Source organism: Eleginops maclovinus, chromosome 13 (genome assembly GCF_036324505.1).
Source record: "Eleginops maclovinus isolate JMC-PN-2008 ecotype Puerto Natales chromosome 13, JC_Emac_rtc_rv5, whole genome shotgun sequence".
Classification (NCBI taxonomy): Eukaryota; Metazoa; Chordata; class Actinopteri; order Perciformes; family Eleginopidae; genus Eleginops; species Eleginops maclovinus.
In genome coordinates, this window is record NC_086361.1 from 4,350,905 (window position 1) to 4,363,875 (window position 12,971).

Here is a 12,971-nt window from a genome sequence, read left to right on the forward strand (position 1 = left end):
TTTAAATGTTGTAGCTTAGTCACTAAGGTTTCAGTACAAGTTCAGACTGTTAATGTTTTTATCCAATGCAGTCCAGCTGGAAGAGGAGAAGTCTTTAATTTATGGCTATAGTTCAGGTGAATGCTCAGTGCATCGTTTAAAAACAACCGCAGGGCGTGACTACACACGCAATGTTGCATAGCAATAGCAGATTTAAACCCTCAAAGCAGGAATGCAGATTTGGAGGTGTACGATCCTGAGTCAGTTCAGAGGTTTATTCTTAGTGTTTTGAAGCTGAGGAATTTTCCCACTTGATTTTGATAAAAATGAAACATCACCACATTCAACCACCACGTTTCACTGCGTTACCGCATGTTAGCTTGTCAGTTTGCTTTACAGTAAACAGTCATGATTTATGAGCACCTGTGGAGCAGGAACAAAAAGGGATTAATTAAGACATTAAGATAGTGTTGATAGAAACCATTATAGTAAATAAAATAATTTTGTCAATCTTCAAATCATTTTATAATAACAGGAGGAATGCTTTTGGATTAGATATCAATTTGGATAAAACACAGATGCCTAAAGCTGATGCTAAGCTAATGAGACTTATTCTGCCTCATTTAGTATGTATGGCTTTATTCAGTTTTAGTTAGAATAAAGTTCCCTACATTTTATTTCCAGTTTCTTGTAATCACTGTAGTGAAAAACAAAATATATTTTTAGAGTGTAAATGCAAAGCATAAATACATATGGATTCAATGCTAAATATATGAAGCTGTTTTTACAGTTTGACCATAGCTTATTTGGTGTATCTTTGACCTTTGTTACCTGCAGCTAATGTAAAATCCACTAACTCAAATCTCCCAACATGTGGTGGCGCCATCTTCATCAGAGTTATCACCTGATGAGCAGCCAGTATCAGATTCCATCTCACAACCATGTCCACAGGTATTTTAGGTCCTTTACTCACCAGGGATCTCCTCGACTCAGAACATAAGGAGGCAAATATTTAAATGTGCTTCATATTGGTGCTTTAGCCTTTATGTCAATATAACCAAAGCAATCGGGCCTGTTTCCGGTAAAAGATTTCTGATGTATATCTAGATACCCACTGATCACAGTCACAGTTTTTCTATTCTTTATTTATCTGTAACGTTTTTTTTACCCAAATTATTTTTGCAGTAATTGTTAACAATACAACTCGTTTTCTCTGGAATTGTAGATGTTACAATTTGCACTTTATGGACCTTTTATCCACGTTGGGTTAAAAGTCGAGATTCAATGTTCATTCTTGGCTTTGGAAACAGCAGGTAAAGAAATAATGCTATATAATGATGAACCCTTGATCTTGAAGATAAAGTGACAGTGATAGAAAGCTCCAGATTAAAGTAATAAATTACTTTTTTATGGTGAGATAAGTCCGGAATGAACTTTAGAGGGGCCCGATAATGCTTTATGGAATTTTCCCATAGTTTGTTATTTAGGCATGTCAAAGTTGGGGAGTTCCCGCCCAGTGCCTGAAACACCTCCATTCGGACTTTGTTTACTTCCGTAACATAGTGACATCTACCCATTTTGAACAAAAAACTAAACATCACAAAACAAGCTGAAGTGTTGAATTAAATAACCTAAAAGCCACTTACAGCAACAAGAGAAGAGTCCTTCGTCCGTTTCACATACGCTTCTTAACCTGCATGGATCTCTACTCGCATCTGCAGCTCTAATAATACACCTGTGGGAGCTCTGATTAGACAAAGCTGTTCCAGGTCTGCTCCTTTTTTCTACACACACACATCACACTATTAATAACATCGCGTGCCGGCAGTTTCTCTTTCCCCAAACTCTCACGCCATGACATCACAGGGTTTAACATATTGGCAGTGTTACTAAGTGGCTCGCGTTAAGTCGGACTGACAGCCGGTGACATTAAGCAGCATTCCTTGCTGCCCTGTTGGGGAAAGCAGTTAGAAGATCATAACATATTTGTGTGAAGTTTGATGAGCGTGCAGAGCTGAGGGGGAAGGGGCTTAGAGAGGATTTCGCTGATCATGTTAGAGCCAATAAAAAGGGTCGCTCAGTTAGTTAAAAAATATATGTACAACTGTAACATCCAAAACATTCATACAATTGATCTGTTTCAACATGTCTGTTCTGTGTGGCCCTCGGGCATCTGATATAACAGCAGCTTGACTCATGTATAATTGCGCGAATTAAAAGGTATGTAAAGGTAATAATAATTATAAATACAATGAATGCGTGCCAGACATGTCAAGTGTAAAACTTAAGAAGTGGTTGTAAAAATGGTCCTACACTCAAAAACGTCTCAGTAAAAGTACTTGTAGCTTATTTTACTAGCTTTGTGAAGATAAGAGCAATCCTTAGCAAAGTGCCTCTTAAGTGTTGTAAATCATAGACTACAATTATCTATACCCAAAGAAACCCTCCCTGTAACACTGACAGCTGCACACCTTGCATGTAAGGAAGCTCATGAGTTAGAGTAGGATAAATAAAATCCTAAGTATTGCAAACCGTGGAGGTTTTGTGAAATCATTATACGTCATATAACTGTAAAACGGATATGGGAATAGAGAAACGGGAACTGTTGAGAAATGGATTGCATGCCTTTTTGACCATCTATGAATGTTATTGTTGCACAATGACATGACGCCATGTTGAATATTTTTTGTTTGTTTCGGCTTAGAGAGGATTTCAAAGCTAAAAACACTCAAAAGCGTCAATAAACCTGTATACATGTACTTCTTTTTCCCACAGCAATTTATCAGGAACTGACAGTGTGTTATATAGGTTTTTGTGCATGTAAATGGTCTCTAAGAATACAATCAGAAACTTTCACCCCCACACTCTCCCCCCTGCCAGAAACACTAAAATTGGACTCCTTTGTTAACTTCTTTAACATAGTGACATCACTACGTTACACTTGCACTTCTTTTGGCTAGTGCTCCAACACATTATACGTGGTAGGCTAAGGGGCGGGACATCTCTAAGCGGTTGACCAATCACAACAGAGCCGGCCAGCTAACTAATCAGAGCAGATTGGGCTCTGGTTTCAGACAGAGGGTGAAAATGAGCATAATAGGGCCCCTTTTAATAGTTGTTTTGGTGAGGAGCCCCAGTAGGTCACTGGTACTAAGGTTGAATTACTGGCCCTGGTTCCAATCCGGTCTGTGGCTCTTTGCTGCATTTCATTGTAATGTCAAAGAGATTTCAGCACCATCTAAGATAAGAGATCCCCTCCAATGATTGTCTGCCTGCATAACTTCAACTACAATGAGGGGAGAATGTCATAATGATACACAATCATGGCGTAAAGTAAACAAATTGGTGCCCCTACAAACATGATATCAGACAAAAACATAGCCTCAGTAAGTTCCTGTTGCTGCATTAACAAGTTGTTTGTAGATGTTTGGGATGGGTTGTGTAGGGGCATTTCAGATAACAACCTGATCTCAAGAATATCCAAGCATAACTACGGCCTGGTCGAGCGCATGTATCCGGTATGCCATCTGATACGGCTAAGCTGAAAGGCGTGAAAACTCCTCTGCATGACGAGATACGGGATGAATCCTGAGGGAAAGTGTACAGTCACGAACACCCTCATCGTGGCTGGACCGTTGAGTCAAAAACCAGTGGCAGTGTGGTAATAAAACCAACCACTTATTAAATGAAATAAGGGAGTCAAAACGTACAGTAAGAAGGAAATGTTCATTCTTCGTTCCAAGCAGGTTCTCTCTCAGCTGTTTGGGTGATAGAACAGATTCCGAACATTCTTGGACTGATGCATCGAGAGCCAGTGGCAGCCTCTATGTTTACAGGTAGCAGGCGGAGGTGTGGCGTTAAGACTGTGGGGATACGGGTAGGTGGAGGCAAGTCAGAATCACCTTCCTGACGCATGATGTCATGGACCACCAGCTTCATTCGTTATCTCTATCCTTTGCAGACGGCTGCTCATCCTAATCCCATCAGGGCATGACGGCTTGTTACATCCCGCCTCTGCTTTCAAAGATTTGCATTCAGGGCTAAATAACAGGGCAAATTCTTCTAAATACGGTGAACAACTTATTTTGGAAGAGGATACTATCTGACAAATCCCTTGATCTGCTAAATTTCTCTTCTAAGAAGAAACTTTCCAGTCTGATATACTCTGGGTTGTGGACTCCTGCTAAGGTGAAGCAGAATTGAAAGCCTCCCTAAAGGGTTAGTAAAATCCAGGAGAGTCTCTGTCTCAGACAAAGCAGGATGAAAGTTTGGCCAGGATTGCCGTGCCAGAAACTGAGAAATGAACAGCGGCTGGCAGCAATATTATGGTTATGAAACAAACCAAGCTGTCATCCAAAAATGAAATATACAGTTGTGTAATTCTTACAAGCTTTAGAGCGAGAATCAGCCCTGATTAAGGCTTTCATGGTCACAATCAGGGGAATAAAAAAAACAAAAAAAACAGAAGAGAGGGAGAAGAACAACATTTTTTAATAATGTTTAAGTTGGGTATAACAAGTATCAAACAGTATTACACACCATGAGGACTTCACAGAATTTCTTTAACCCCACTGATTCCTGATCCCAAAACTGCCAAACATACTTGGATACACCTCAGCCACCTCAGGCTAAAATTCAGGGAGCTATGCAGTATACAGCATAAAACACTAGAAACCATGTCGCGATGGGACTTCACGAGATACAACACCAAATTGGCCAAGGCGCGTTAAGTGTGTGTCTGAACAGTGTACTTTGACTGCCTCTTGCACAGCTGTGTTGCTATGCAGTGAGACACAGACACACAAAGGGAAAACCATACCAGCATCACTGTCAGCGTAGATAATGATGCATGAAGACAATATGAATTCATAATGGATATCGGTGCTGCCAACCATAACAATGTGCGGTCTTAGCTTTGAATATTTCACTAACATCATATTCTTTCAACCACGAGAAGGATCAAGCTTTGACAGAACATATAGTTTATACCATCAGATAGGTGTGCAATAACAATATTCAACAAAAGCAACGTTTTTAATCCAGTCAATCCAAGAGAATGGTTGTAGATAACCATACTTCAAATAACCAAGATCTAAAGCCAATGCCAACGTGATGTTACTGAGAGACTGCCGCGGGATCTATTTGCTCTTACTGCCACAATCATCCAAGCATTACCTGCTAACGTGCCGAATAAGCATGAGTACACTGTTTTCCAGTGGCCATGGCAACTAGGGAGACTGATTGAGCCGCATGAGCAGGAAGTGCTGCGAGGACAACAGGATGTGCCCTGGCTCCGCCGTCGAGGGTTGAAGAATTCAAGGAAGTTATTGTACTTTGTGGAATGGGCTCAGGAATGCAGTACGTCTGCCCATTTTTTGTTGTTGAGGTCTGGGTCGTATCACATGCTGGAGGCAAAGGGCTTTGAAGATAACTCGGCCCGGTGTGATACAAGTGTGGCACTACGCGGGCACACGGATGTTTGTGGTCACCTACCTCAACGTTTGTCTCTTGGAGGTTCCACAGATGGGGATTAAAAACCTCCGTCAGCTGTTATTCAGGCGGTAGACGTTAGATCACATCAGCAAGGTGGATGGGGAAACATGTCACCTGGAAAAAATAGATGACAAATGTGGAACTTATAACCTCACTGGAAGTTGGTTATCAGCAATAACAGTGATAAATTCAGGGAGCCATCAACATCGGATGCATGCTGGGTTCCAGATAAAATAAACGGCGATGTAAAAGCAGGAACCTTGACCACTTGAACCCCAATTTTCCCCTGTAAGTAGCTCAGGCTGTGGCATCAACATTCTTTCCATACATGTTCTATATGATCATGCTGAAAAGAAACATCAACCCTTCAATGTTTCCCAAAACACCGTGAGGAAAAGCGCGCCACTTTAGCAGGAGAAAAGGCTAATTAATCATGTCATGTCTTCAATCAAATCTAACATGAAGTCAAATATTCCATCCATGACATCATTTTTATGTTGTTTTTATAAATATATATTTTTTAAATGTTGGCATAGATTCATAGTTTGATTTAATTCACACAATTCCATCATCATCGACTGTTTAAGCCTTTTAAAAAACACATTTGCAGATTCCAGCTCCTGAGATGTTAAGATTGTCTGCTTTCCTGTATTTTGCATTCCTGTACGCCAGACAACTTTGGGGACTTTGGGACTGAATTCTCATTGTGAAAAATAGATAGATCATTACGTATCAGAAGTATATTCCACCCCCAAAAAAAATAATCACATCAAATAATAATGTTAAATATGTGCATGATTTAAATAATGGTGTAATACATGTAAGTTGGCACATTAAACCCCTTTAGATATTAGTGTTTAAATGTTGGATTTTAACAATTGAATAATTATTTAAGACTCTTAACCCCGTAAGGCCTCGGTTGTAATTTTACAACATCACTTTAAGTTATCCTAAAACTACATTTGCATAGTCAAAAGGTCCTTTTGTTCAGCCTCACAGTGCTATTTGATAGTAATCCTGTTTATAGGTCCCGTCGTCTGGCCATAAACCCACACAACTTCCAAATCTCAAAACCGAGCAACATATCTTTGTTTTATTGGATTTGTCAGATGCAAGTAAGTAAAATGCCTCAAATATTTGTTTTGGTGATATTACAATGTGTAGAACATGTACATATTTAGTTATTGTGGAATACATTCATCACATTTTATTTTATTTTTCATTGCAACAATACAAAATGTCCCTAAAAACTTACAAACATGTGAAAACTCTTTCATGTCTGCACCAGAGGCTTCCTACAACAACATCTGAAAGGTCAAAAAATTGCTAATGTTGTTCTATATTTGGGCTTTACAGGGTTAACAAGCATAAATGATTTGCTGCTTTTCTCACTTTAATGTCATTGCAAACTGAATATTTGGGTTTTTGGATTGTTGATGGCATAAAACAAGCAGGGGTTTCCTTTCTCTTGGTCTTTCTTACATTTTAAATCGTATAAACAATCAACATTAAGTGACAGTGAAACCAATCGTGAGTTGCACTTGCAAGCTAGACTGCAGTTTAAATGTTTGTACATGCTTTTTAACGCTTTACTTTCTGAACTTGAATCAAACAAATTAACTGCAGCCCATTACACTGCCACAATTGTTACTGTAAAAATTAGGAATTCCTTTTTCAAACATATCATATTTGACACACCACCAAAATGCAAGTGTTATGTTTTCCTTCCTGCACTTGACCCACTGAGTTTCTGTGGATACTCAGTGGATACAGTTTCTGGCTCTGCGATTGATAACACTGCGGGCTTAATGAGTCATTTAAACTGCTCACTGCACACATCCCTTGCTCTGAGAAACCTCCAACACATCTGAGCTCTTAATCCTGACCCTCCTCTGCAGCCCGGGGCATCTATTCACACTTTTCCTGCAGACAGATAATGTATCCGGTAGCCTAACACTCTTAACTCTCGGGGTGGGTTTTGATCCCCCGTTTGTCCCTCCCTCCCCTTCAGCCCGTGCTCTGGATGTTTCCGTTGTGACAGCCCTTCTCACAGACGCGTGGATGGAGCTGTCGTCCTGTAGGTCAGAGGTCAGCCAGGTCATGGGTTAACACCACAGGCTGGTCTCCAACAACAAAACAAGCTTGACTTTCTGCTCCCATAAATCCCATCACACCATCTATTCACAACTCATTTCCACACTGAAGCACTGTCATGGGTTTTCGGGCTGTGTGTATGTCATTTTTCAGGAGATAAATCTTTCCAGCTCTATGGCATCAAGCTTTACACCCTTCCAATAAAGCAATGGAGTGAAACGTGTCAGGCTAATGGGGGGGGGGGGGGGGGGGGGTAAGTCAGGGTAAGTGAGCAGATCCGCTGTCGGATCAAATGTTTGCTCAGTGATGAAAGCTCAGCCCTGCCTGTGGAATCAGGGTGCCTAAAGGTGTAGTGAACTGCGCATCGTCCCCCCTCCCGGTGAAATGTTCTTCAATGCAGAGGTTAACAAGTTTGACCCCACACCCCCCCTCCAAAGCATGATGATTAAAGACATGTCGGCCAACAGACGAGGACGTGTGGAAAGGCACAGACCACCCTTCACTCAGCTGAGGACTTTCATTATTGATTATTCCATCAAAGAATCTTGGGAAGTCCATGAAATCACAAACCCTCAGAACAAAAAGGTGTTCACATTTTAGTTTTACCTGTCCAACAGTTCAAATGAATATTTACTTAGCTTATTCTTACATTTTAGAAGATGGAAGGTAGGTTGCTTAAAGGAAAGGAAGCATATTAAGGGAAATTACTTTTATAAGCTTTCTTGCTGAGAGTTAGATCTGAAGATTGATGCCACACATGGCGGTATACGGTACAAATTTAGAAGCAGCCAGCACCAAGTTAGCTTAGCTTAGCATAAACATCTGAAAGCAGGTTAAAATGGCTTTCCTGGCTCTGTCAAAACGTAAGAAAAATCAGCTTACTAGCACCTCCAAATTAATGTCTTGTTCTGTAAATTCATTAATCCAGCAAGTGTTTAGGCCTAAGCTTTAGTAAGGACAGCTGTCTAACAAAACTTAAACGCACGCAATTATGCAACAGTTCAAACTGCACTGAAAAAAAAACATTTTCCTATGATTCATATCAAACTTTGAAGCATTTACCTGGGAAAACTAATAATGTTTGCCCCTTTTTCCGAATTCCAAAAGGTTTTTATCTCAGACTGCAAGGGAAAAAAAACAAGTCCTGCTTGTTTCGTTTGACCCAGCACTGACAAACCTACAAATGACGCGAGTGCAACTGAGGCGCCATGCCTGGTTGTCTCTTGAGTCACCGCCTGACTGAAAGTATTTCTGATGCATCATGTTATATCCGTGAAGTATGCCATATTGGTTTAACTGATCCTGGAGAAACACAGCAGAGCAGTAGATCAGAATGTTGGAAGAATTAAAGGTCCTAGACGTTAAAATAATATCATCTATAGTACTTAAAGACTTTAAAAGTCTTAAACCCAAATTAAACTCAAGTAAATGAGAAATATTGTTGTTTTGGGGGGTTTATTTATAAAGCAGACTGTTATCCTCCATAAAAACTTTTCTTAATATTCTAGTGAAATAATCTCTTTCAATAAGATAGGCATAGCCGATTATGTTTTGTATCAAGATATTTTCACAGACTACTGAGACAATCTTGTCACACACCTTTTACCTCAATGCTTTACGCCTCAGTATATTAAAACCATTGTTTCTAAATATGGATATATTCCTGTTAATCACTATGAGAATAAGCTATTTGTAATGTTCCTGAGGGTCCTCCTGGCTTGCCGTAAAGAACCCTGTGGTCCCGTGGACCCCAGTTTAGTTCCACTTTAATAGCATTCCAGTTATACTGGTCGATCATTTAAGGATTTGTGGGAATGTAAATACTGTGCAGGGCCTCTATTCTAGTCTTTCTGATTCCGTGTGTAAAAAAACCCAGCTCATCATGCAGTGAATCACAGACTTACACTTAATTTGGCACAGTCAGTTGAGTTTGATTACTGCTGCCAAGCCCAGAGCCATTATAAAAAGCGTTTAGCACATTGTCAATACAAGTTAGGTCTAACCTGAACTGTCACCAAGGATTTCAACTCAATCATTAGAGAAAAGAAGAGATGCAAGGAGGGGAGAAAACAACATATTCATGTGCATGTAATGCCCTCTACTGGAGAGTACTGGTAAAGGAATTGGGTGCAATCAAAGTCAACAGAGCAGCAGCATCCTGCATAACATTTTAACTTTAAAATGCAATTTCTACATTTTATTCAGTCAGTTACTGTTTAATAATAATAATAATAATAATAATAATAATAATAATAATAATAAAAATAATAATAATAGTAATAGTAATAAAAGTCCCCCAAACTCCACACTTCTGTAAAACCAGTCAAATAGCTGAGTCTGAGTGACAACTAAGAAACAAATTAGACCGGTGTAAATATATATTTTACTTTAAAACATATTTGCTAGACTGTTTTACATAACAAAAGAGCCACAAAACAACAGCAGTCATTTTCAAATTGCTTCTAACAGTCATAACTGACGTAAATGGAAAGACAAACTACATTAAATTCAGAAGACAGTGTAAACAAATTGAGCTAGCAGCAGTAAGCTTAACAGTAACCTACAGAGTGAGCCTACTTTAGCATACCTGGCTCATTACTCCTGCTGGAAACAGTTGGACACTGACGATGAATTCCTTCATAAAGTCTCCTATAGACAGTTCTTCAGCCGTTCTGCAAGAAAAGTTTATGTTTTCAGTCCGCCATGTTTGTAAGCACGTTGTTTTAGAAAAAAATAACGTCAAAAGCCACGCCCAATCTGGTTAAACAGACAGGTATCTGTCAACCAAAAAGCGAAAAAAAATGTGAATCACATTTCGGCTGCATATGCGTTTCTTTTATATTTAAATAACGTTTTGACCCTGAGTTCAGCAATCGGCACTGATTACTTATATAGGCCACACCCAGCCGCACACCTGATGGTGATTAGATAAATTATGCAACCATAAAGGGGAGGGGAAACATGGAGTTTAAGAACAGTGACAGGAATGACAGCCAATCACATCACACAGAATAGCAGGACTGTGTGTAATTACATGAGGGGTATTCATGTGATGTACTGGTCAGCAATTCAATAACCTTTAGATTTCTAATGGACACATGGCAAAAGTCAAATATCAGCCCACATTTAGATTTATAGTTTCCTTAATGTTGGTTCAGTTTGAGAGCATTTCAGAGAGTTATACCAAACTGCAAAAGTGGCCCAAAATATCATGCTAATAACTGCATTCATTCATAGCTTTTTAGAAATAAAGTTACAATCAGCCCACCTATGCTGTGTAGCTAAGTGAACAATAAAAATAATATATCCTAACTTTCTCATTTGGAATATATATATATGGAGTAGCTAGTGACTAAATGTTGCTAAATAAATATAATGGATTAAAAAGTACGATATTGACTTACTGGATGCCATTTCAGTCTCAGTGGTCGTTTTATATATGCTCAGTCATTTACCAGCACCATTTATTTTTTGGCTACTCTTCTCAAAATTGCATTCCCCTTCACAAATCAGAAATCAATATAAAAATATAGCTGCAAACAGCAATGAGGGGGCCAAGCAGTCCAGAAGGCCAGATTGCCATGGCAACTTGATGAGATCATGTCGTGGGCTTGGCCAAGCACTCAGAGCAAGTTTCACGTCAATTGATCAGAGATTGGCTGAAAAATGATTTGACTTCCTGTCTTGGCGGCTTTGATGTTAAATTTCATAGGCTGTGAAGGACAAACGCTTACGAAAATATAAAAGCAAATGTGGTGTAAATTGGACAAAATGTGTGGCCTCTGGAAAAATGTTACGCTTTTCAATTAAATCAAATATGGCGGCCGCATCAATTAGGCTGAGATGACAAGTTGCCATGTGTCAGCCTTGTTAGGACCTCCCACTGTATAAACAGACATATGATGTTTTGTTTTAAGGCTAACATATTAAGAGTTCAGGCGGAACATAGTTGTGCTTATTGCAGCGCCTCCAAGTGGTCAATTGATGCACAATTTGGAGTTACCAAGAACTGGGTGACCAGTTCATGTACCAAGTTTGGTTTTGATACATCAAAGCGCTGCTGAGATATGTGCACACTTCCTGTCAAACACCATATAGGCTAGAAAGATTTGTGAGGCTTGGTCTGAAGATCACCTGTGCCAATTTTCATGAACATTGGACAAAATGTGTGGCCTGTGAAAATGTTTTAAAGTTGAGCTCGTCTGGATCCAGTGCATCTAACGGTACCTCATTTTTGAAAATCAGGCATACGGTTCAAAAGTTACGTGCGTAAATGCAACTCCAACTTTGCCCCGTTGGTGGCGCTAGAGCGTCGGAAGCACTGCCATGAGCAGCTTGGCCCCCAAAAACCTCCTGCATTGTCACCAGAGACTTAATCTGTCCAGTAGAGGGCGGTATTAGCACACAGGACAACATTAGGACATATTTACAGCATGCTGCACTCTTTTTCATACAAACTGCATCAAACTGTTTTATATTTAGTTTTAAATCACCCATAAATGTGTGCACTTATTATCTACCTTTTTTGTAAATATGTACTTTGAAATCTGAGCTGTCCGTCAAGTTTAATTGTCTGCATAAATGTGTCATCACAACTGCAACAGGCTGAACTTTGGAGCAGTTGTCAGTGCATTAGGGACCTTCATCACATCCGCAGTGGACATAAAAAAAGGTCATTATTTGACATTTAATACAGCCTGAATCACAACCATGTAATCCCTACATGGGTGTGTGTTTTCTCTGCCCTCTGTGACGTCTGCAGGTCTTTAGGAGGGAGATTAGAGTCAGATGGACAGATGTGTCATCAGGTGAACCCGTCTGACTCCAGCATCTCCACAGCCTGTCTCTTCCCTCTTTCATCACCCTGTCCTCACCATTTCTCTCCCTGCTGCATCTCTATTGCCTTTTCTGTCTGTGACCTCCTTTTACTCACCCTCCTGAAGTCACTGCCCTGGTTTACTCTCATTTCTAATGACTGTTTTCTGGCTCTCTTTTTGACTTGTTTTTTTAATCTTGTTTATCATTTTTTTATTTGGTGTGGCAACCTTTGTGTTGTTACTTTAAACAAGCTGCGAATGGGATCCTTTCTAACCTGTGACTCTGGCTTAACCCAAATTAGAATCAGAATTTATTGTTCAAATATGTGCAAAAATACGACATCAATCATAGTATCATGAGTTAATCACATAATCTATTTTGTACGTTGTATGAGACTTGCTGCTAGCACTGCAGTTTATTTATCTCATAACGGTATCATATTCTAGCCTCCCTCTTGTGTTTCTATTACTTATTATTTTATTTTTCAATTGAATCCTTTATTCAATTGTACTTTTTATGTTTTTGTGCTGCTGCAACACCTGAATCGCCACTCTAATATACATTATAGTCTTATCTTGTGTTAACTT

At 39.5% G+C, this 12,971-nt stretch overlaps 1 long non-coding RNA gene across 1 annotated transcript in view; it reads right to left on the bottom strand.

Annotated features, from left to right (window-relative positions):
• Window positions 1-10,438, bottom strand: part of LOC134874482 (uncharacterized) — a 58,011-nt gene extending 47,573 nt beyond the window's left edge. The window contains exons 1-2 of the long non-coding RNA XR_010167068.1: window positions 10,154-10,438; window positions 5,473-5,586 (exon numbers count right to left, since the gene is read on the bottom strand). This is a non-coding gene — a long non-coding RNA (uncharacterized LOC134874482). The remainder of the gene's footprint in view (window positions 1-5,472; window positions 5,587-10,153) is intronic.
• Between the last annotated feature and the right edge of the window lie 2,533 nt (window positions 10,439-12,971).